The sequence below is a fragment of the Callithrix jacchus genome, chromosome 17 (genome assembly GCF_049354715.1).
Source record: "Callithrix jacchus isolate 240 chromosome 17, calJac240_pri, whole genome shotgun sequence".
Lineage (NCBI taxonomy): Eukaryota > Metazoa > Chordata > Mammalia > Primates > Cebidae > Callithrix > Callithrix jacchus.
In genome coordinates, this window is record NC_133518.1 from 70,246,876 (window position 1) to 70,270,247 (window position 23,372).

Sequence of the window (23,372 nt, forward strand, 5' to 3'; positions counted from 1 at the left end):
TAAGGGTAGGGCCCTAATCTACCAGGACTTGCATTCTCATAAGAAGAGGAAGTTTCTCTGTGCCTACTCTACCTCAGAAGCCTGCCCACTTTTTTTTTTTTAAGAGGAAGAGATACAGAAATGCAGGTGCACAGAGGAAAGGCCATGAGAATGCATAGTGGGCCCACAGCCATCTGTAAGCCAAGGAGAGAGGCTGCAGGAGACACCAAGACTGCCAGTGCCTTGTTCTTGGATCTCCAGCCTCTAGAACTATGACAAAATCTATTTCTGTTGTTTAAGCCTCTCAGTCTACAGTGGTTTTTGATGGCAGCCCTAGCACACTAATACAGGATTCAAAAGTCAGTTGTGGTAGGAGGTTCACTAGAGAATGTCCAAGTGATTTCAAGGAATAAAAATTAAAAGGGTTTTCCCTGGTACCATAAAAGCTTTATGTCAATGTTCTCTCTTGCTGCTTTAGTAATTAGAATAAGTTGTCAAAAAGCTAGTGCAATTTTTGGTAGTCTCAAGTTTTAATTCTCTCAATAGTTCAGTTTGGGAGGTGGAATTAAAATGGCGCAGTGGAATGCCCCAGCGTTTGGAGTGACCTGGACCAGGGTTATAATGTCCCATTAGCAGAGCGATCCTGCACCAGGTGCTCTGAGTTTTCTGAAACCTAAATGAGAGACTGTATATAAAGACCTGGCACTGGATGGCACATTCTTGGCAGCTATTATCTTCATTTGATAACAAAAAGCCTTTACTCTTTATTTCCTTGAAAATATAAACTATTTTATAATAAGTATTATAGGTTCTTTCCAAATATTTTATAATAAAGTATTTTCTAGACTAAATTTTTTAGTTCAAAATTTTGACCATTAAGAGATCTGAACTTCCATTAGAACCTAGGAAAGAGGCTGGTCACAGCATGCATTTATTGAACTCTGACTTGTGTGCCAAACACATATTAATTTCTTATGAATAATTTCATTTGAGTTTCTGGAAACCCTATGAAGCCAATAGCGTTGTTATTCCCATTTTAAAGATGAGGAAATAACATTCAAAGAAATTAAAAAGCTTTCCAAATTCCAGTAGTTAGAAACACCAGCTGTTTAATCCGAAGACAACCTTCTTAGCTATACTGGTCTCAAAATCTAGGTACCTCTTATCAAGCTACACATTTTTACTCTACCAAGTAGTTTTTATTTTTAATCTTCAAACAGAACTGTACCGGATTTTACAGCTGTTTGACAGATAAGGAAACTGATGCTTAAATAACTAATCTAATATGGTTCAGCAAGTGGCAGAGCTGAGATTAAAAAAATATATATTTTCTCAAATCTACTCTTTGGTCTGTTTGGGTCCAGAGTTCTGTGTCTTCAGAGCTCTACCCTACCACTTCTAAACTATGCTTAGTCAGACTGCACAAAGCCCTGGAAGTTACACTAAACTGGAATACAAGAGACCTGGGTTTTATCGTTGACTGTGTCACCAATGAACTGTGTGACATCGGTTAAGCCACTTCACTTCTCTGAGCCTCAGTTTTGTCATTTGCTGAAATGAATTTGAATTAGATCACTTCTAATTCTTTTGGCTTTAAATTTATACAATCCTTGGTGAATTGTGAACAATCATATTCATTGTGTCACTAAACTTAAAGAAATAAAATGTCAGCCAGGCATGGTGGCTCACACCTGTAATTCCAGCACTTTGGGTGGATCACTTGAGGTCAGGAGTTCGAGACCAGCCTGGCCAATATGGTGAAACCCTGTCTCTACTAAAAAATACAAAAATTAGCTGGGTGTGGTGGCGGGTGCATGTTATCCCAGCTACTTGGGAAACTGAGGCAGGAAAATCACTTGAACTTGGGAAACAGAGGTTGCAGTGAGGCGAGATCGTGCTACTGCACTCCAGCCTAGGAGACAGAGCAAAACACTGTCTCAAAAAAAAAAAAAAAAAAAGGGCCGGGCACAGTAGCTCACAACTGTAATCCCAGCACTTTGGGAGGCCTGAGGTCAGGAGTTTGAGACCAGCCTGGCCAACATAGTGAAATTCTGTCTTTACTAAAAATACAAAAAATTAGCTGGGCGTGGTGGCAGGCACCTGTAATTCCAGCTACTCAGGAGGCTGAGACAGGAGAATCGCTTGAACCCGAGAGGCAGAGGTTGCAGTGAGCCAAGATTTTGCCATTGCACTCCAGTCTGGGCAACAAACGTGAAACTTAGTTTCAAAAAAAAAAGGAGAGAAAAATAAAATGTCAAAAAAAGTTATGAAATAATTACAAGCTCCTAAAAGACAAGTGTGATTGTTAAACTATGATGGTAAAGAAGTTTGATCCCAACCCTTCAGAAACCAGCTTTGTAGAAGGCTTGGTGCAATGACAGATGAGACATGGGAACAAAGCTGGGACTGAGTACCTGTGATCTCAGACAAGTGTTTATTCTTCCCCCGATTCAGTTTGTTTGTGGTTGAATGGAGATCATTCTAATGCCTGTATGTTTGCTTTAAGAAGACTTCTTGCCAGATATTAAAATAGATGAGAAAACAGAGCATAGATAGGAAACCACACCGGAAAAGAGTTTACAATAAAAATGCTGTAAAAATGTAAGACACAGGTGAGGTTGTGTGTGCTTGCAGTCCCAGCTACTTGGAGGGCTGAGGTGGGAAGATCATTTGAACCCAAGAGTTCAAGGCCACAGTGAGCTATGATCACACCACTGCCCTCAAGCCTGGGCAGCAACATAGCAAGACTCTGTCCTAAGGGAAAAAAAGGCAAGACATTATATTTGAAGACATCAGTGGCTGAATTTGCATTCTGGTCCACTGTGTCAATTAAACAACACCGAAAGAAAAAAACGTAGTGTTGTTATTTGATCACATTGGAAATAATTGAATAAACACAGGCAAAAAATCAAAAGGAAGCAAAATAACTCAGCAGTAAAAAGATAAGAACAAGAAGTGAAAGAAGAAAAAAATTAAAATTAGTAGATAAGGTGGGGAAGGATAAGGTGAAACAAGAAAAATGAGAGGAGGAACAAGGGTGGGAAGAAATGAATAAAAGAGGAAAAAAAGGAAAAAGGGTAATTTCTGAAATTGTAATCTCCACCAAGGGCCTGAGCTACTTTTGATTTTGAAGGCCATGCAGTCATCATATTCCAGTTAGAACACCAACATTACCCACCCCAAATTTCCTTTGAATTAAATTCTGCAATTGGAGCCCTCCAAAATCCACAGTAGTTTGAGGAACAGGAATTGGGGATGATGTCCTTTAACAACGTCCGAAGTTGTTTTCCTATTCAGCCACCAGGGGGTAATACATTCCATTCAATTCAAAAAACACATTCGGGCAGGTTTACCAAGTGCGCCATACTCTGGAGGCTATGCCACGAAAAAGCATCATTCCTTACATTCACGTGCAATCAATAACATATTTACGCAAGTAATGATGATTCAAGAAGAAATGAACTATGAAATCACTTTAGAGCTAAGTCTCACGGCTGAGTGGGAATTTACAATAACTGAGATGTATGGTAGGAGGAAGATTCTAAAGAGAAGTGTACAATGGGAAGAAAGATCGGCGCCAACGGTTAAGTAAACTTGTGTTACAGATGGAAGACAAAGCATCTTCTTGTCTGTTTTCATTTGTTCAACATCCACAAACTTAATGGGTATTGGCCACATTTGTAAATATCTACCTAAAAGTGAAAGATTTTTTTAAAAGATTCAACACAATTTTTAATGATGCAATTATTAAAAAAATTAACTGTTTCTTTTCAATAAGGAGGGTGAAATTGTTTGCATTCTTTCATTATGTTATCTTTATTTGGCTCCATGATCAATAGCTTCAACTGTAGTCTGTTTCTTCATCGAGTTAGTTTCCTTATTCTTTATTTCAACTACGCTGGAATATATACAGTATAACTTAGACTATGGTGGTGAGGGTGCTGCTCTGATGGGTGGTTCTATATATCTGAATCAAACATGGACCCTGAATTTGCAGAGGGATTTCTCTCTGAGTTCCACTCCCAGTGCTCTGTAGAAGCTGAGTCAATGAGCCTACTATGCAAAACACCAGAAGTCTGGATGCTTAATCCACTCTTTGGATACAATTGGTTCTGATAGTGAACTTTCAGAGTTTGTGGCAGCATTTGATTTTTATCTTTTGTTCCTGTTTTCTATAGCTTTGTTAAAATTTATATGCCATAAAATTCCCCCATTCTAAGTATACAATTCATGACTTTTAGCAAATGTATATAGTTGTGCAATCATCACCACATTCCAATTTTAGAACCCTACCCAATTTCTTTCAGCCCAATTTCCTTTAGCCCATTTGCAGACACAATCTATTCCCCTGTCTAGCTCCAGGTGAGCCTGATCTGTTTTCTCTTTCTCTAAATTTGCCCTCTCTGGACATTTCATATAAATGGAATCATACTCTGTGTAGTCTTCTGCACTTAGTTTTCATTTAGCATAATGTTTTCAAGGTTCACCTAATTGTAGCACATATCAGTACTAGATCATTTCTTTTTATTTATTTATTTTTTTTGAGACAGAGTTTCGCTGTTGTTACCCAGACTGGAGTGCAATGGCGCGATCTTGGCTCACCGCAACCTCCGCCTTTTGGGTTCAAGCAATTCTCCTGCTTCAGCCTCCCAAGTAGCTGGGACTACAGGCGCGCACCACCAAGCCCAGCTAATTTTTTATATTTTTAGTAGAGACGGGGTTTCACCACATTGCCCAGGATGGTCTCGATCTCTTGACCTTGTGATCCACCCGCCTTGGCCTCCCAAAGTGCTGGGATTACAGGCTTGAGCCACCGAGCCCAGCCCCCCTTTTTATTTCTAAATAGAATTCCATTATACGGACTTACTACCTTTTGTTTATCAATTCGTTAATTGACATTTGGACTGTTTCCAGTTTTCAAATAATGCTGCTATGAGTAATTGCATACGAGTCTTTGTGATGGATATAAAAGACAAAATGTGCTGAGCAATTAAGGAGTTGATTTCATTCAAGGTTTTATAATAGGCGAAGTGTTCATTAATGAGAAAGATCTCCAGGAATAAACAAGAGGACCTGGGATTTTATAGAAGCAGGCAAACAAGATAGCCATCAGCGTCTTACAGGAGACCTGTGGAATTGATGGCAGGAAATACGCAAGAGCAAGGTGGTGGTGTTACTCTGCCAGGAGTGCCATAATGAAATACCACAGACTGGGTGGCTTAAACAACAGAACTCTATTTTCTCAGAGTTCTGGAGGCTGGATGTCTAAGCTCAAGGTGTCAGTAGAGTTGGTTTCTCCCATGGACTCTCTCTGTGGCTTGCAGATGGCCGCCTCTCGCTGTGTCCTCACTTGGACTTCCCGGGTGTACGTGCTTTGCTGGTGTTGCTTCCTCTTCTCATTAAAACACCAGTTCTATTGGATTGGAGCCCCATTCTCATTACATCATTTAACCTTAATTGCCTCTTTAAAAGCGCTGTCTCCAAAAATAATCACATTCTGAGGTATACTGGGGGTTAAGACCCCAATATATGAATTGGGGCATGGGTGGGATTTAATTAAGTCCACCACAGTGATTCTTTGTGAATAGCCTCTTTATTTTCTGTTTTTTTTTAAGACGGAGTCTTACTCTATTGCCAGGCTGGAATGCAGTGGCATGATCCCAGCTCACTGCAACCTCTGCCTCCTGGGTTCAAGTGATTCTCCCGCCTCAGCTTCCCAAATAGCTGGGACTACAGGTGCACACCACCACATCCAGCTAATTTTTGTATTTTTTGGTAGAGATGGGGTTTCACCATGTTGGTCAGGCTGGTCTCGAACTCCTTACCTCATGATCTGCCTGCCTCGGCCTCCCAAAGTGCTGGGATTACAGGTTTGAGCTATTGCGTCTGGCTGGTAGTCTTTCTTAGGAATATAAAAGTATGGGGATTTTCCCTGCATTGCTGCTTTCCAGGAGCACAGGCTCAAATAAAGTTCAACATCATGAGGTGAGATGTTATCATCTCTCTTGGGTATATTCCTAGAACCAGAATTACTGGGTTACGTTTAACATTTTAAGAAGCCGTTTGCCAATATATCTGCACCATTTTACCTTCCCACCAAAATATTAAAGGATTCCAGTTTCTTCACTTCCTTACACTCATGAATGCTTTCTTTTTTGTGGTTTTAATTTATATTTCTCTCGTGATTAATGATGTTAGACGCCTTTTTCATGTACTTGTTAACCATTTATATACCTTCTTTGGTGAAATAGCTCTTTGAATCCACTGCCCATTTAGGGGTTTTAAAAATATATTCTAGGCTGGGTGCGATGGTTCATACCTGTAATTCTAGCATTTTGGGAGGCCGAGGTGGGCAGATAGTTTGAGCCCAGGAGTTTGAGACCAGTGTAGAAAACATGAGTAAAAACCCATCTCTATAAAAATACCCAAAAAATTAGCTGGGCATGGTGGTGCATGACTGTAGTCTCAGCTACTAGGGAGGCTGAGGTAGGGGGATCACCTGAGCCTGAAGAGGTTGAGGCTGCAATGAGCCATGATCGTGCCACTGCACTTCAACCTGGGCAACAGAGAGATAATCTGTCTTTAAAAAAAAAAAGAAAGAAAAATATATATTGTAGATCTAAGTCATTTGTCAGGTATATGATTCGCATATGTTATTACCCAGTCTATTTGACTTGTCTTTTCATTTTGTTAGTGGTGTCCTTTGAAGAGCAAACGTTTGTAACTATAATGAAGGCCAGCTTGTCTATCTTTTCTGAAGTGCTGCATATAGATACGCAGTTGTCCCAGCGGCATTTTATTATCAAACCAAACTGGGGTCTGCTCACCCAGCGCAGCAAAGCTGAACACTGACATCGGGATTTGCAGCAAGAGAAAGTGAGGCATTTGTTGCGGGGCTCCAAACAGGGAGAATTGGGCAGCTCATCATTAAAACCCAAACTCCCAGATGGTTTACATGTAAGAGTTTTTTAGGATGGGGAGGCAGAACAGGCATGGTGGCTCATGCCTGTAATCCCAGCACTCTGGGAGGCCAAAGCAGGTGGATCATCTGAGATTGGGAATTCGAGAGTAGCCTGGTCAACATGAAGAAACCCCGTCTCTACTAAAAATACAAAATTAGCCGAGCGTGGTGGCACATACCTGGAATCCCAGCTACTCGGGAGACTGAGGCAGGATAATTGCTTGAACCCAAGAGGCAGAGGTTGTGAGGAGCCGAGATTGCACCACTGCACTCCAGCCTGGGCAACAAAAGCAAAACTACATCTCAAAGAAAAAAAAAAAAATGCCAGGCACGGTGGCTCACGCCTGTAATCTCAGTACTTTGGAAGGTGGGAGGCCGAGGCAGGTGGATCACAAGGTCAGGAAATCGAGACCATCCTGGCTAACACAGTGAAACCCCGGTCTACTAAAAAAACACACACACAAAGAAAAACAAATAAAAATAAAATAAGATGGGAAGGCTGTTAGAGGCAAAGTCATAAATCAATACATGGAGGCTACACACTGGGACATCTTGAAGTGGGAACCCATAGGTCATAGGTGGATTCAAAGATTTGAGGCCCGCCGTGGTGGCTCAAACCTGTAATCCCAGCACTTTGGAAGGCCAAAGTGGGCAGATTGCTTAAGCTCAGGAGTTTGAGACCAGCCTAGGCAACATAGTAAAAACCGGTCTCTACAAAAATACCCAAATTAGTTGGGCGTGGCAGCTGGCACTTCAGCTACTTGGGAGGCTGATGTGGGAGGATCACTTGACCCTGGGAGGCAGAGGTTGCAGTGAGCCAAGATTGCACACACTGCACTCCAGCCTGGACAACAGAACAAGATGCTGCCTCAAAAAAAAAGATTTTCTGATTTGCGATTAGAAGGCAAAGCTTCCTCTAAAAATTTGTTTGTTGAGTGTTTTTATCACGAATTGCATTTTTTCCAATGTTGTTTCTGCATCTGTGAAAATGATCATACCAGTTTTGACTTTTATTAATATGGTATATCACATTAACTGACTTTCGAATGTTAGTTCAACCTTGCATTTCTGGGACACAGGAATCTAGCATTTCTTGGGATATTGCTGGTCATGGTATATGATCCTTTTTTATGTTGCTGATTTTGGTTTGATAATTTAGTATATAATATATATTAAATGTATGTATAATTTATATATATTAAATATACATATAAATTATATACTAATATAATATATGCTCCATATATTTTGTTTGATACAGGGTCCCACTCTGTACCCCAAGCTGGGGTGCAATGCCACATAGAATTTCGGGGCCTATGATCATGAGGAATATTGATTTGTAGTTTTCTCTTCTCGTGTCACCTTTGGTTTTTGTCTCGGGGTAATGCTGCCGTCATTGAATGAGCTGGAAAGTGTTCCTTCCTCCTCTATTTTCTGAAAGAACTTGCAAACTACTAGTATTCATTATTTAAATATTTGATAGCATTCACTGGGGAAGTTATCTGGGCACGAGCATTGCTTCGTGGGAAGATTTTTAATTACCAATTCAATTTCTTTACTTGGAGGTCTATTAAGATTTTCTATTTTTTTATTCTCGAGCCAGTAAGTTATATCTTTCTAGGAATTTGTCTAATTCATCTGTTGCCTGATTGTTATTCACAATATTCCCTTATAATCCCTTTCACTTCTATAAGGTCAGTAGTAGTGTCTTCTTTTTCATTAGGATTTTGTGTCCCTTTTTTTCTTGGTCAGTCTGGCAGAGCCATCAGGCTTTCCTGAGTCTCCTCTGCTCACGCACAGACTCCATCAGCCAGGGGTGTGTGGATGGCTCGGACCTGCTCTGCTCTTTGCTATACCTGCCAAAGTCTGTGGCTAAACACAATATATGGAGTATATAATATATATAATATATATATTATATATTAATATAAATATATAATTTTATATAGATTATACAATATATTATATTGCATATAATTATATTATATGTTATGTATTATAAATTATATATAAAATATAATTTGTATATATTAAATATACATATAATTATATAATGTATGCTCCATATATTATTGTTGAGACAGTGCCCACTCTGTGTCCCAAGCTGGGCTCACTGTAACCTCAAACTGCTAGGTTCAAGTGAACCTCCTGCCTCAACCTCTCGAGTAACTAGGACTACAGATATAAGCCACCATGCCCAGCTAACTTTTAAAATTTTGTGTAGACATAAGGTTTCACTGTGTTGCCCAGGCTGCTTTCAAACTCCTGGCCTCAAGCAATCCTCCTACCTCCCAAAGGACTAGAATTATAGGTGCATGCCACTGCATCTGGCTAAGCCATAAAAACAAAGAACAGACAGATACTCTTTGAGGAATCTCCTTCTCCTTAATACAGCTGCAGGCCTGTTAACTTCAGATTTGAATCCAGATCGATATGATTAAAGGAACCCTTAAAGATCTATATGGTTCTAAAAGAACCCTAAATGTATATTACACCAGGATGCCCTTTACTACACACAGCAATGGCCATGAGAGCAAGACACAGAAAACACTATCAGTTAACGTCCGCATTAACTTTTGCCTAGTGAACCAAGATTGTTCTGGGGAAATGACCAGCCATACCAACGCTCCCTTTGTTTCAAAACGGAGAGCCCACAGAGCTGCATTCTGCAGGTGGTGAATAGCTCTCACTACTTTTAGCTGAGACTGCTCTAAGCTGAGGAAACAGGCAGTTCCCCACAGAGCCCACCTCACTTCCTCAGAAACAGCCCTCCGTCCTGGGCCAAAGCTGCCTGCACTGGCATCCATAGACTTGCAAAATCACCAGCCTCTCACCCTCAGAAAGTCCGTTCTCACTCAGAGAGGACATTACATTGAGTGCTAGGACCCTCGCTTGCTAGACAACAGCTGTGGCCAGCTGAGGAGAAGTTTATTAAACTTAATGTGAACTCATACCATACCTTGGCTATAAATAATTATGTATGAAAACACAATAATTAGTATTATTATTTAAGTATTTGATAGCATTCACTAGGGAAGTTAGGGAATTATTGACTAGGAATAATTATGTGTAAAATGTGGATCAGAAGATGCCAAAGCGGGCAGATCACATGAGGTTGAGAGTTTGAGACCAGCCTGACCAACATGGAGAAAACCCATCTCTACTAAAAATACAAAAATCAGCGGGGCATGGTGGTGCATGCCTGTAATCCCAGCCACGTGGGAGGCTGAGGCAGGAGAATCGCTTGTACTGGGGAGGCAGAGGTTGCGGTGAGGCCCAGGTCGTGGTAAGCCGAGGTTGCGCCAAGCCAAGGTCGCACCATCGCACTCCAACCTAAGCAACAAGAGCGAAACTCTGTCTCCCCCCCAAAAAAAAGAAAAGAAAGAAAGAAAAAACTCATAAATGCTAACTGAAGTAATGGCACAGAGAAGGGGAGAGGAATGGGATGGAGGTGATGATTCAAGGGGACATGAACTTTATCTGTAATGTTTTACATTCATCCATGAAAAGACTAGGAGCAAATAAGACAAATGTTAACAATTAATAATTGTTGATGTTGGAATGTTTGCTAAACTTTTCCATATATTTTTCAGTAAGTTTAACTCAAAATCATTTTTAATTGATCAATAAAATTGAATGTGTTCAGATTTCATTTTTATTTTAAGAGACAGGGTTTCACTATGTCCCCAGGCTGTGAATAGCCCCTACAGACTCAAACTCCTGGGCTCCAGTGATTCTCCTGCCCAAGCCTCCAGCAGTAACTGGGGCTACAGGTGCACATCACTGTGCCCAGATTTGCATATGTTAGGGACAGGGTGTTCAGGTTTTAAGCAAGAAATGGAGATGCCCCTTCAGACTCCACAATTTAGCTTTTCTCACAGCAAGAGAAGACCTTGAGCTTCTTCCTTCTGGAACGCCTGTCTCCAGCATACTCCCTGCCTTGATCCTTTGAAAATAACCAGCCATTGGGTTCTGGAAATGAGCGCCACCTGGAAATGAGGAAAACCTTGAGAACTTCTTTCCTGTTCGTGATGGCCCTATTACTCCCTTGGGTCTGCTCTTAAGATGGCTTCTTTCAACCCACCTCTCAGGCCAGAGCTCTCGTTGCTCCTGCTAAGGGAGGAGGACATATACATGTGCAAACTCACAGATATAAATGTGTGAGTGTTGGGCCAGGCACGGTGGCTCACACCTGTAATTCCAGCTTTGAGGGGCTGAGGTGGGCAAATCACAAGGTTAGGAGTTCAAGACCAGCCTGACCAACATGGTGAAACCCCATTTCTACTAAAAATACAAAAAGTAGCCAGGTGTGGTGGCGGGCACCAGTAATCCCAGCTACTCAAGAGACTGAGGCAGTAGAATCGCTTGAACTCAGGAGGTGGAGAATGCAGTGAGCCAAGATTGCATCACTGCACTCCAGCCTGGGCGAGAGAGTAAGATTCCATCTCAAAAAAAAAAAAATGTGTGTGTCAACTTGGTCTTCATGTAAAATGAAGTGAGGGTCAAAATGTCTGAGAAACACTATACTAAGAAACTCAAACATAAAAGGCCAAATCAGAAATCGTTATTTCATTCAATTTCTTCTCTCAACCTTTCAAAACATTTCCTCTTACATTTTCTCTATCTCAGTACACAGCACTACCATCCAATCCAATTGCTTAAACCGAAGACCAGAAGTCATCTTGGCTCCCTGTACTTCAACCTATAAATCCCAGCCGTCTATCACAGAATAGATCATCGTGTACATCACAAGTGTTCATTTGTAAAATCTGTTTTGGATACATACATACACATATACACACGCAATATACACATCAAATTGCAATACAAAACTGATTTGTCCTCTTTTCCTGAATAGGAAGAAATGTTACAAAGAGGTGGGTTTTACATTGTACCCTCTTTACGGAGCTTGGAAACTTCTGGTATCCATAGATTTTTCTCACTTTCCTTTTCTGTATTTTCACGTTTGGAATCCTCTTCATTTTTGTCATCCTTCCTTTTCTATGGCTAAGAAATCTGCCCCTTTTGTGAGAAATAATTGATGGAAGGTGGAAGAAAAGAACGTGGAAGGTTTGAATATTTGTCCCTCCAAAACTCAGGTTGAAATTTAATCCCTTATATGGCAGTGTTGAGAAGGGGTGCCTTTAAGAGGTGATGAGGACTCTGCCCTCATGAATGGACTGATCCACTCATGGAATAGTGGGTTAATGAATGATGGGTTAATGGATGTATGGGTTATCATGGGAGTGGGACTGGTGGCTTCATAAGAAGAAACTGGGGCATGGTGGCTCACACCTGTACTCCCAGAACTTTGAGAGGCCAAGGTAGGAGGACTGTTTGAGCCCAGAAGCTTGAGGCTTCAGGGATCCGGGATCATGCCACTGCACTCCAGCCTGGGCAGTATACTGAGACCTTTTTTCTAAAACTAATAAAATAAAAGCTAATTACCCAGTTTCAGGTATTCTGTTATAAGCAACAAAACATGGACTAAGATAGTATGGTACATTTTTCGTTTACTCTTTCTTTATTGACAGGTGTGAAAACCAACTAGAAGTCTGCCCACTCTGGATTTCCATCGCATTCCATCTAAACTCCATTTATGGTACTCACCGCTTGTGACCTGGTGTTTCAGTTATTGGAAGATATATCTCATCCTCCCTAATAATCTGAATCCTGATTGAGGAAGCCTCCTTCTGTTTTGTCCTTGTATACCACCCCAGCCCCCGACCCCATAGAACCTAGCACAGTCCTTTAGAAAAAAGCCTGTGGGCTGGGTGTGGTGGCTCACGCCTATGATCCCAACACTTTGGGAGGCCAAGTGGGGGTGGATCACAAGGTCAGGAGTTCAAGACCAGCCTGGCAACTCCATCTCTACTAAACAATTACAAAAATTAGCTGGGCATAGTGGCATGTACCTGTAATCCCAGCTCCTCAGGAAGCTGAGGCAGAAGAATTGCTTGAACCGGGAGGTAGAGGTTGCAGTAAGCCAAGATAGTGCCATTGCACTCAAGCCTGGGTGACAGAGCAAGATTTTGTTTCAAAAAAAGAGAGAGAGAGAGAGAGAGAGAAAAGGAAAAAGAAAAAAGCTTGTGAATGGCTACATCTCCTACTTGAAGTAGAATGCTTTTGAGTTCCCATTGCTAAGAGCATAATACTTAGGAATTGATGCTGGGCCAGAGAATTAAACTTTTTTTAAGTCAAAATTTTCTGCCTCTTCCTCCCTCCCTCCTTTTCTTCCTTTTGTCCTTTCCTTGTTCCTTCCCTCCATTCATTCTTTCTTCTTTTCTTCCTTGGAAAGTAGAAATGTGTGCTTTAGAAACTCCGCCTTCAGCTGGAATTTGGTATGAAATGGGCAGGGTCTCTGGCTCCACCAGGACACTTACTACTGGATGGTCCAGTAAACTGTGCGACAGACAATAAAAGTATACAGTGGGCATGAGCAAGCTAAAGAAGGGCAACATGTGTTAACTTGGACACAAGCAGTCCGTCAAGTGTCCTTGCCAATGTTAGCGAGGAAATCCCTTTCTCTCTCTCCTGTAGAGAAATTTCTTACAGTGAGTTGTGAATGACTCTAATTTCTAAGGTTATTTCAGACATCTACTTACATATATTGTTCTAGGTAGCGAATCAGGACACACACACCCCAGGAGTATTGGGTGACCATCAGGTGATGGTCAGGCGGTTGTTAACTGTCCCTCTAAAGTAATAAGTGGTCACAGTCGGCACCAGCAAAAGGCAGTCTGATAATAAATAACACCTGAAACAGGTGATCAGCAGCTTCCCGATGAGATCTCAGGAGTGGGGTGAGTGGGGAGAAGACCCCAGAACTTTGCCAACATAGAAAACCCCAAATCAGAAGGTCAAACCACACACTTGCCTTTCAGGTCCCCTGCTTGGCCCTCTTCCTAGCAGATACTTTCCCTCCTTTCATTCCTATTCTAAGGCTTTTTCTTTTAATTTTCTTGAGATGGAGTCTCACTCTTTCTCCCAGGCTGGAGTGCAATGGCACGATCTTGGCTCACTGCAACCTCTGCCTCTCGGGTTCCAGTGATTCTTCTGCCTCAGCCTCCCATGTAGCTGGGACTACAGGCGCCCACCACCATACCCGGCTAATTTTCGTACTTTTAGTAGAGAGGGGGTTTCACTATATTTGTCAGGCTGCTCTTGGACTCCTGACTTTGTGACCTGCCCGTCTCAGCCTCCCAAAGTGCTGAGCTTATAGGTGTGAGCCACCGCACACACCCGGCCATCTAAGGCTTTTTAATAACCTTTCACTCCTGCTTGAAAACTTCCCCCAGTCTCTCCTTCTGCATTATGCCCCTCAGTCAAATCCTTTCTTCTGAGGAGGCAAGAACTGAGAGACCTGTACAGATATGGATATGTTCTGCTGGTAGCAATATGAGCAAGGATGCAAGTCTTGGAATTGTGAATCGACATCATATTCTTATAAAGGTCACTGATGTACTTCACCGACCTAGTGTTTCCTCCTAGGGAGTTCAGCTTGACTACCAAGGAATCTAATACTCATGAAAAGAGAGCCAATAAAAATAAGATGAAAATGCATCTTCTCACTGTAACCAATGTCCGTTCCCTAGAGGGGAAAATAGCTCAGGCAGCGCCAGAGAACCCACAGAATGGGGCACGGGACAGTGATTGCAGCTTCTTTATGTCTCTCATAGCTCCAAGTGCAACCACCAGCAACCAACAAATAATTTTTAATAATAATGTTAGATCTGAAAGCAATAAATACTCGAACAGTACCCATTAAAAGTAGCTTGTAAACCATTTCTTGAAATTGCTTTCCACCCAGTTTCAAACACGACACTATTAAGCCATTAAATAAAACAGAAGAGACTGGGTCATAGAATGAGAATAGGGAATATGTCAGAGAAGGTTAGAGGCGATATTTATAATATCTAAATTTTCTTAAGGAAGCAAGTGATGAAATTTTTATTGCTTCCTTTGGGCTGGAACCGCCCCCTTCCAGTAATTCACCGAAATGACAGACACAAAGGGAAAGAGGAGAGGCCCCGATGTATGTACTCCAGGCCTTTTAGAAACCATGGAGTCGTTCCTTCTGCCACGTATATGCGAATCTATAAGAAAGGTGATGTTGTAGACATCAAGGGAATGGGCACGGTTCAAAAAGGAATGCCCCACCAGTGTGACCGCAGCGAAACCGGAAGCGTCTACAGTGTTACCAGCAGGCTGTTGGCGTTGTTGTAAACGAGTTAAGGGCAAGATTCTTGCCAAGAGAATGAATGTGTGTATTCAGCACATAAACACTCTAAGAGCTGAGATAGCTTCCTTAAACACGTGAAGGAAAATCGTCAGAAAAAGCAGCAGAAGAGAAAGTTACCTGCATTCAAATGAAGCGCCAGCCTGCTCCACCCAGAGAGGCACGCTGTGTGAGAACCAATGGGAAGGAGCCCGAGTGGCTGGAACCTACTCCCTATGAATCCAGGGCATAATCGCTGTTAAAAAATAAATAAACGACCTCCAGACTGTAGATAAACAAAAAAATTTTACTAAGCAAAACACTTAAGTTACATAAAATAGTCTCTGGTTGGAATCACGTTTTCTCCAAGAGCAATTCTTTATCTCAAGAGAGTGATAAGATTATATGAACTATTTTGACAAGGGAAATAGAAAGACTGAAAATAAGATTGAGGAGGCCAGGTGTGGTGGCTCACATCTGTAATCCCAGCACTTTGGGAGGCTGTGGCAGGCGGATCACCCGAGGTCAGGAGTTTGAGACCAGCCTGTCTAACATGGCGAAACCTACTAAAAATACAAAAAAATTAGCTGGGTGTTGTGGCAGGCACCTGTAAGCCCAGCTACTCAGGAAGCTGAGGCAGGAGAATTGCTTGAACCTGGGAGGCAGAGGTTGTAGAAAGCTGAGATCGCACCACTGCCCTCCAGCCTGGGTGACCGAAAGACAGCCTCCCTCTCAAAAAAATAAAACATAAAAAAAATAAAAATAAATTGAGGAGAACTTAAGTGACTTATCTACAAAAAAAAAAAAAAAAGAAGGAAAATGACTTCACTATTTTACAGTTTCAGGGAGAGTAACTGGGTTTGTCATATGTGAATCTGAAATGTATCCTTAGACCATGATGAAATCAAGTCCAATGATATTAAAACAATTTTTTTCATATGTTGGACTTTTTTTTTAAAGATGTGATTTGAGTCAGCAGCCTACTTCTTACAAAAAAATATTTTCAGATCATCTTCAGTTATTTAACCTGAAAGTCTTCTTAATTTTTTTTATTTTTTGAGACAGAGTCTCACTCTGTCACTCAGGCTGGAGTGCAGTGGTACAATCTCAGCTCACTGGAACCTCCACCTCCTGGGTTCAAGCGATTCTCCTGCCTCAGCCTCCCAAGTAGCTGAGATTCCAGGCACCCACCACCATGCCCAGCTAAGTTTTGTATTTTTAGTAGAGCTGGACTTTCACCATGTTGGCCAGGCTGGACTGGAACTCCTGACCTTAGTGACTCACCTGCCTCAGCCTCTCAACGTGCTGGGATTACAGGCTGAGCCAGTGTCCGACCAGAAGTCTTTATTTTTTAAGATTTAATTTAATCCTGTTACTAGAATTATCACTCTGTGAACTTATATACGTAACTTCTTTTTCTCAGCTCTGGAATAAGAGCTGTATGCCCGATATTTATTTTGACATATTTGATAGATTCATGTAGTTTTAAATGGACTTACCATGTATTGATTAAGCCTGATTTTCGTAGACACTGTCTGATACAGTGTAAATAAGTCTAAGTTCAGGAATACTGACTTTGCAAACTGACCCTGAAATTGTTACATATTGGCAAAAACAATATCTTCACTGATATTGACTGAATGATATAGTGTATTAGGTGATGAATTGGAGACAAATTAGTATCTTCCTTGAAGGCACAGAGCAGTAAAATTATTATTTTCTCAGAAAGCACTGTAACGACCATCACTTTCTTCAGCTGGAAATCTTAGTGTTGATTCTTCTTCTGTTCCTGGAGCCTGTGATTTATTGGACTCTCATTATTGGCAATGTTTCTTCTAGGAAGTCTCAGAGCTTTTAGAGGGGAGAGTATTTACATTTGATAGAAAAATCTTTTTTTTTTTGAGACAGGGTCTTCCTCTGTCACCCAGGCTGGACTGCAGTGGCAACACCTCAGCTCACTGCAGCCTCGACTTCCAGGACTCAAGTGATCCTCCCATTTCAGCCTCCTGAGTAGCTGGGACTAGAGGCTGGGGCCATCATACCTGGCTAATCTTTTTATTTTTTATAGAGATGGAGTCTCGCTGATATGGTTTGGCTCCCTGTCCCCACCCAAATCTCACCTCTAATTGCAATCCCCATAATCCCTACATGTCAAGGGCGGGACCAGCTAAAGCTAATCAACTCATGGGGCCAGTTTCCCTTGTACTGTCCAAATGATAGTGAGTCTCGTATGATCTGATGCTTTTATAAACATCTGGCATTTCCCCTGCTTCCACTCACTCCACCCTGCTGCCCTGTGAAGAAGGTGCCTACTTCTCCTTTGGCCATCATGATTGTAAATTTCCTGAGGTGTCCCTAGCAATGTAGAACTGTGAATCAATTAAACTTATTTTCTTTATAAATACCCAGGCTTGGGTATTTCTTTATAACAGTGTGAGAATAGGCTAATACACTCAGTATGTTGCCCAGGCTGATCTGAAACTCCTGGCCTCAAGCAATCCTCCTGCCTCAGCCTCCCAAAATGCCAGGATTACAGGCAGGCATGAGCCACTGCACCTGGCCTGATAGAAATAATTTTCTCACCTTTCCTCTTTCTTTACACTAAAGAGTAGGAAAAGCCAATAACAATGGCTGCTGTTGGCTTACTCTCTTAAAGTCAGCTAAATCTTCTCACTTTGGGAATAAATGTCTCATAAAACCTATCATACAGTGAATGAATACCTTTAGTGAAACTCTGTCTTTTTTTTTTTTTTTTTGAGACAGAGTCTGGCTCTGTCGCCCAGGCTGGAGTGCAGTGGCTCTATCTCTGCTCACTGCAACCTCCCCCTCCTGGGTTCAAGCGATTCTCCTGCCTCAGCCTCCAGAGTAGCTGGGGCTACCAGCACATGACACAATGCTCGGCTAATTTTTTGCATTTTTAGTAGAGATGATGTTTCACCGTGTTAGCCAGGATGGTCTCGATCTCCTCACCTTGTGATCTACCCACCTCAGCCTCCCAAAGTGCTGGGATTATAGGTGAGAGCCACCGTGCAAGCCCACTCTGTCTCTTTTTTACACAATCTGTGGAAGTTGATGTCACTTGTGGCTGACAATAAAATTTGAATCTGGATATTCTTATCAATTTTCTACTACAGCGTTTATTGGCTGCAATACAGAGTTATATCACCCTTTTACTAGAAAGGAGATACTTCCCTGCATCCCATATACTCCTTCAACAAGTATTTGTTGAGTGCCTTCTAGATGCCAGCTACTTTATAATTAAATTCCTAACCTTAGGACTGGTGTCCATGGTTTGTCAGATTTTAAATTCCACAGTATCACGTAAGCACGTAATTAATTCTAGGTACTAAAAAATAAGATCACATAATTAATTTTAGGTACTAAAAAATAAGACTTCCAGTTAAGACAAAAATTAATTTTACAAGATTAATATAGATATTTTATAGGCTTCTTGGAAGCTCTTAAGACCTTCAAATTTTGACAAGTTGAGCCAAAATGATTCAACAACAACAAAAATACCCCACCACTGAGCTTTAATATACATTTCAAATTGTTTTATGACACTGGAAATAATAGGGGAACTGTTCAGTAACACAGTAAACTTGTAAACTCGAAGTACATTTTAAAGGAAATTCATCACATTATGATTTGACAAGCCCCTAAATATGACTACTGACAACAGGCACTAATAATTCGAATGACTGTTTTGTATTTTATTTCTGATAGTGAATGGGTCTTGAGTAAAGATGGGAATTTTCTTTCAATGGGCTTCCAACAACAACAAATCTTATTTTATAAAATTTTATATTAATGGAGCGTTTATTTGAGAGTGAGCCAACTGCAATTTTTCCTAAGGGTTTCAGACGAGAATCTGAAACATACATCCATTGGACTGACGTCTAATATAGACTCTATCCTAGAAACAAACATTAAAGAGACGAAGATTAATAGTGTTATCACCGCAACTTGAGTCAACTGTTCAATAGAATTAAAAATTGGAGATGTAGTAAATCTCATGTTCTTGTTTCTTTACATATTCACACACACACACAAATCCAGTGTCCTATTTAGATGGCATTTCAATTTAAAGAAGCTAAAACTTGGCCAGGCCCAGTGGCTCACGCCTGTAATCCCAGCACTTTGGGAGGCCAAGGTGGGTGAATCACGAGGTCAAGAGATAGAGACCATCCTGGTCAACATGGTGAAACCCCGTCTCTACTAAAAAGACAAAAAATTAGCTGGGCATGGTGGCGCGTGCCTGTAATCCCAGCTACTCAGGAGGCTGAGGCAGGAGAATCGCCTGAACCCAGGAGGTGGAGGTTGCGGTGAGCCGAGATTGCGCCATTTTACTCCAGCCTGGGTAACAACAGCGAAATTCCATCTCAAAAAAAAAAAAAATATATATATATATACATATATATATATATGTATATATATATATATAAAATAAAAAAGATTAAAATATTTTTAAAAAAGAAAATATAAATTACTTAGATCAAGAAGCAAACATCATTAAAAACGATATTGAAAGTTTATAATTCAAATTACTCTTATGTTTGTGTTATGTATTTTATAACTGGAGAAATAGATCATTTCCATAATATTTAATAACATATATAGAAGATGGAAATTTATGAAGCTGACTAATTGTAATTCTTTTATCAAAACCTGGCAAAGACAGTCTCACTCAGATAGGAGTGTGAAAATCCTAAATAAAACCCTAGCAGATCAAATTCAACAGTAAGTAAAAGAACAACGAATCTTGACCAAGTAAGGACATGGGACAGCTTTGTGTTTTAAGGGCCTGGGCCAAAGTTTGGCAGTTCCTCAATAAGTAAAACTAAATTATGGTATGACTCAACAACTCCACTCCTACTTTAAGACAATATACTCAAAGAATTGAGAACAGAGTCTGGGCACAGTGGCTCATGCCTATAATCCCAGCACTCTGGGAGGCCCAGGAGAATGGATCACCTGAGGTCAGTAGTTCAAGACCAGCCTGGCCAACATGATAAAACTCCATCTCTAATAAAAATGCAAAAATTAGCCAGATGTGGTGGCATGAACCTGTAGTCCCAACTACATGGCAGGCTGAGGCAGGAGAATCATTTGAACCAGGGAGGCAGAGATTGTAGTGAGCCAAGATTGCACCACTGCACTCCAGCCTGGGTGATAGAGCAAGACTCCATCTTAAAAAAAAATGTATTTGATACGCACACACACGCACACTAGCCAGATGTGGTGGCACACACCTGTAGTCACAGCCACTCGGAAAGCTGAAACAAGAGAATGGCTTGAACCTGGGAGGCAGGTTCTTTGCAGCTGGCCTGCCATGGGACTGAAGTGCAGTAGATAGGCCAGGCACAGTGGCTCACACCTGTAACCGATACAGTTTAGGAGGCCTAGGTGGGAGGATCACTTGAGACCAGAAGTTTGAGACCAGCCTGGGAAATAGAAAGAGACCCTGTCTCTACCAAAAAATGTAAATATTAGCTGGGTGTGGTGGCATGCACCTGTAGTCCTGGCTAATCAGGAGGTTGAGGTGGGAAGATTGCTTGAGCCCAGGAGTTCAAGGCTACAGTGAATTATGACAGTGCCACTGTACTCCAGTCCTGGTGACAGAGTCAGACTCTGTCTCTGATAAAGTTAAAAAAAAAGTTAAGTGCAGTAGGAACAGAAAAGGACTGAGATGACCTTACATTGTTCCCCGGAGCTCCAGAGAGGTACAGGAGATTATCTCTGTGTCCCCATGAAGGGGACTGTTTTAGCTAAAATAGAACTAGACCTCAAGAGCACAGCGGTCAGGTATAACACAGCTGCAACCTGCTTGAATGAATGGCCTAGAACAAAACAGGTTCAGGTACATCTGGGCAGATGCCAGCTTGGACAGAAATTAGCCTAGAGCCAGCTTCCTCCCCGCCACATACCGCCCAAGCCACTTTAGAGACAATGTCACGAGAAAAGGTGAGGGAGGACTGAACTCAGCCAACCCAGAATGGCAGAGATTACCCAGAACTGAGAGATTAAGTTACCACGCCCTGATGGAATGTCTCAGAAGGAAAAGTAGATTGACCCATAAAAAACAAAGTTTTATTTCTTCTGTGATTTGTGGCTTCAGATAGGATATTTGCTGCAAAGCAGTAAAGGGTTTTTTGGGGGGGCATTGGGTACAGTGGTTCACTCCTGTGATACCAGTGAATTTCTTTCTTTTTTTTTTTTGAGATGGAGTCTTGCTCTGTCACCCAGGTTGAAGTGCAGTGGCATGATCTCGGCTCACTGCAGCCTCCACCTCCCAAATTCCAGCAATTCTCCTGCCTCAGCCTCCCAGATAGCTGGGATTTCAGGCACGCATCACCACGCCCAGCAAATTTTTTTGTATTTTTAGTAGAGACGGGTTTTCACCATGTTGGCCAGGCTGGTCTCGAACTCCTGACCTCAGGTGATCTGCCCACTTCAGCCTCCATATCAAGCCAAGTTTTTGAAACTAGTGTAGAAAATACCATGCAGCTTCCACCTGGTTCTCTTGGGACACTCACTCTGGGATCCCTGAGCTGCCAAATTAGAAATCTGGCCACCCAAAGTTTACCTGCTATGAGGAAGGCCCATGGAGAGGCCATAGGTAGGCTTTTCTACCCACAGCTCCACTAAGCTCTCAGATAATAATAGCCAGTATCAGCCACAAGACATGTGAATGAAGATGCTCTCAGACAATTTCACCTCCCAACTGTGGGGTCACTCCCACCTTTAAGTCTTTCTAGTTAAGGACTCAGACATGGCTGATCAAAGACAAGCTGTCCCTGTCGCATCCTTTCTGAATTCCTGACCCAGAGAAATCTGTGCGCATGATAAAATGGTTTGTGTCTTGCCACTAAATTTTGGGGCTGTTTATTATGCAGCAATAGTACTGAAACAATGCCCCTCTCTATTTTGCTAGGTTGAAGTCTATTCACCTTTCAAGGCCAGCAGAAGCACCGCCCCCTCTCTGAAGCCCACCTTCAGTTTCATGGTCAGAATGGATGCCTTAGTCTGACCGTGTAAGACTTCGCTGTGTGCTGCTCTATCACTCCCTTTTCCTACGGCCAGCACCAAAAGTAACAGGGAGCCCTACACATAGTAGGAACTCAAAAATAATTTGCACAAAGACAAAGCCATAAAAAAGAATGAAGTCATACTCTGTGCAGCAGCGTGAATGCAGCTGGAGGTGATTATCCTAAACGAATTAATGCAGCAACAGAAAACGAAATACTGCATGTTCTTACAAGTGAGAGCTAAACATTGGGTACTCATGGACATAAAGATGGTGACAGTTGACACTGGGGACTACTAGAGAGGGAAGGGAGAGGGCAGGGTTGAAAAACTACCTATTGGGTACTATGCTCACTACCTATTGGGTACTGTGCTCACTAACTATTGGGTACTATGGTGACAAGATCATTTGTACTGCAAACCTCAGCATTGCACAATATACCAATGTAACAAACCTGAACATGTACCCCTTAAATCTAAAATAAAAGTTGAAATTATTTTTTTAACAAAAGAAAATTCCAAGTATTTATGTTAAAACCAAGACCAGCTGTGATCTTCTACAATGTTATAATCACGCCTGTAAAGTCAATATACAAAATACATTGTATTAATTTGAACACTTCGAGGCTATCCAGGTTAAATTTTGTGTTCCAAATCTATCTTTCATAATATATCTATAAGATTCATACTATTCTGATCACTTCTGGCAAAACCTTAAAAAGAGTTCCCCTATCAATATTCTTATATACAAAGAATATTAGTTGGGAAATAATATATAACATACTTTTTAAAAAGTTTAATGGCAAACATATATCTAGTAATGATTCTGAATCCTAAATGACAGATTCCATGTACATAAGTATAAATAGGCATAAACGTGTATAACACTCAAAAAAATTATTTGCTGAAAGAATCTTATTTCTTGGCGGTGGCTCGCGCCTGTAATCCCAGCACTTTGGGAGACCGAGGCGGGCAGATCATGAGGTCAGGAGTTCGAGACCAGCCTGGCCAACATGGTGAAATCCCGTCTCTACAAAGAGACAAAAAGTTAGTTGGGTGTGGTGGCACACACCTGTAATTCCAGCTACTTGGGAGACTGAGGCAGGAGAATCGCTTAAACCCAGGAGGTGGAGGTTCCAGTGAGCTGAGATTGCACAACTGTACTCCAGCCTGGAAGATGGGGAGACT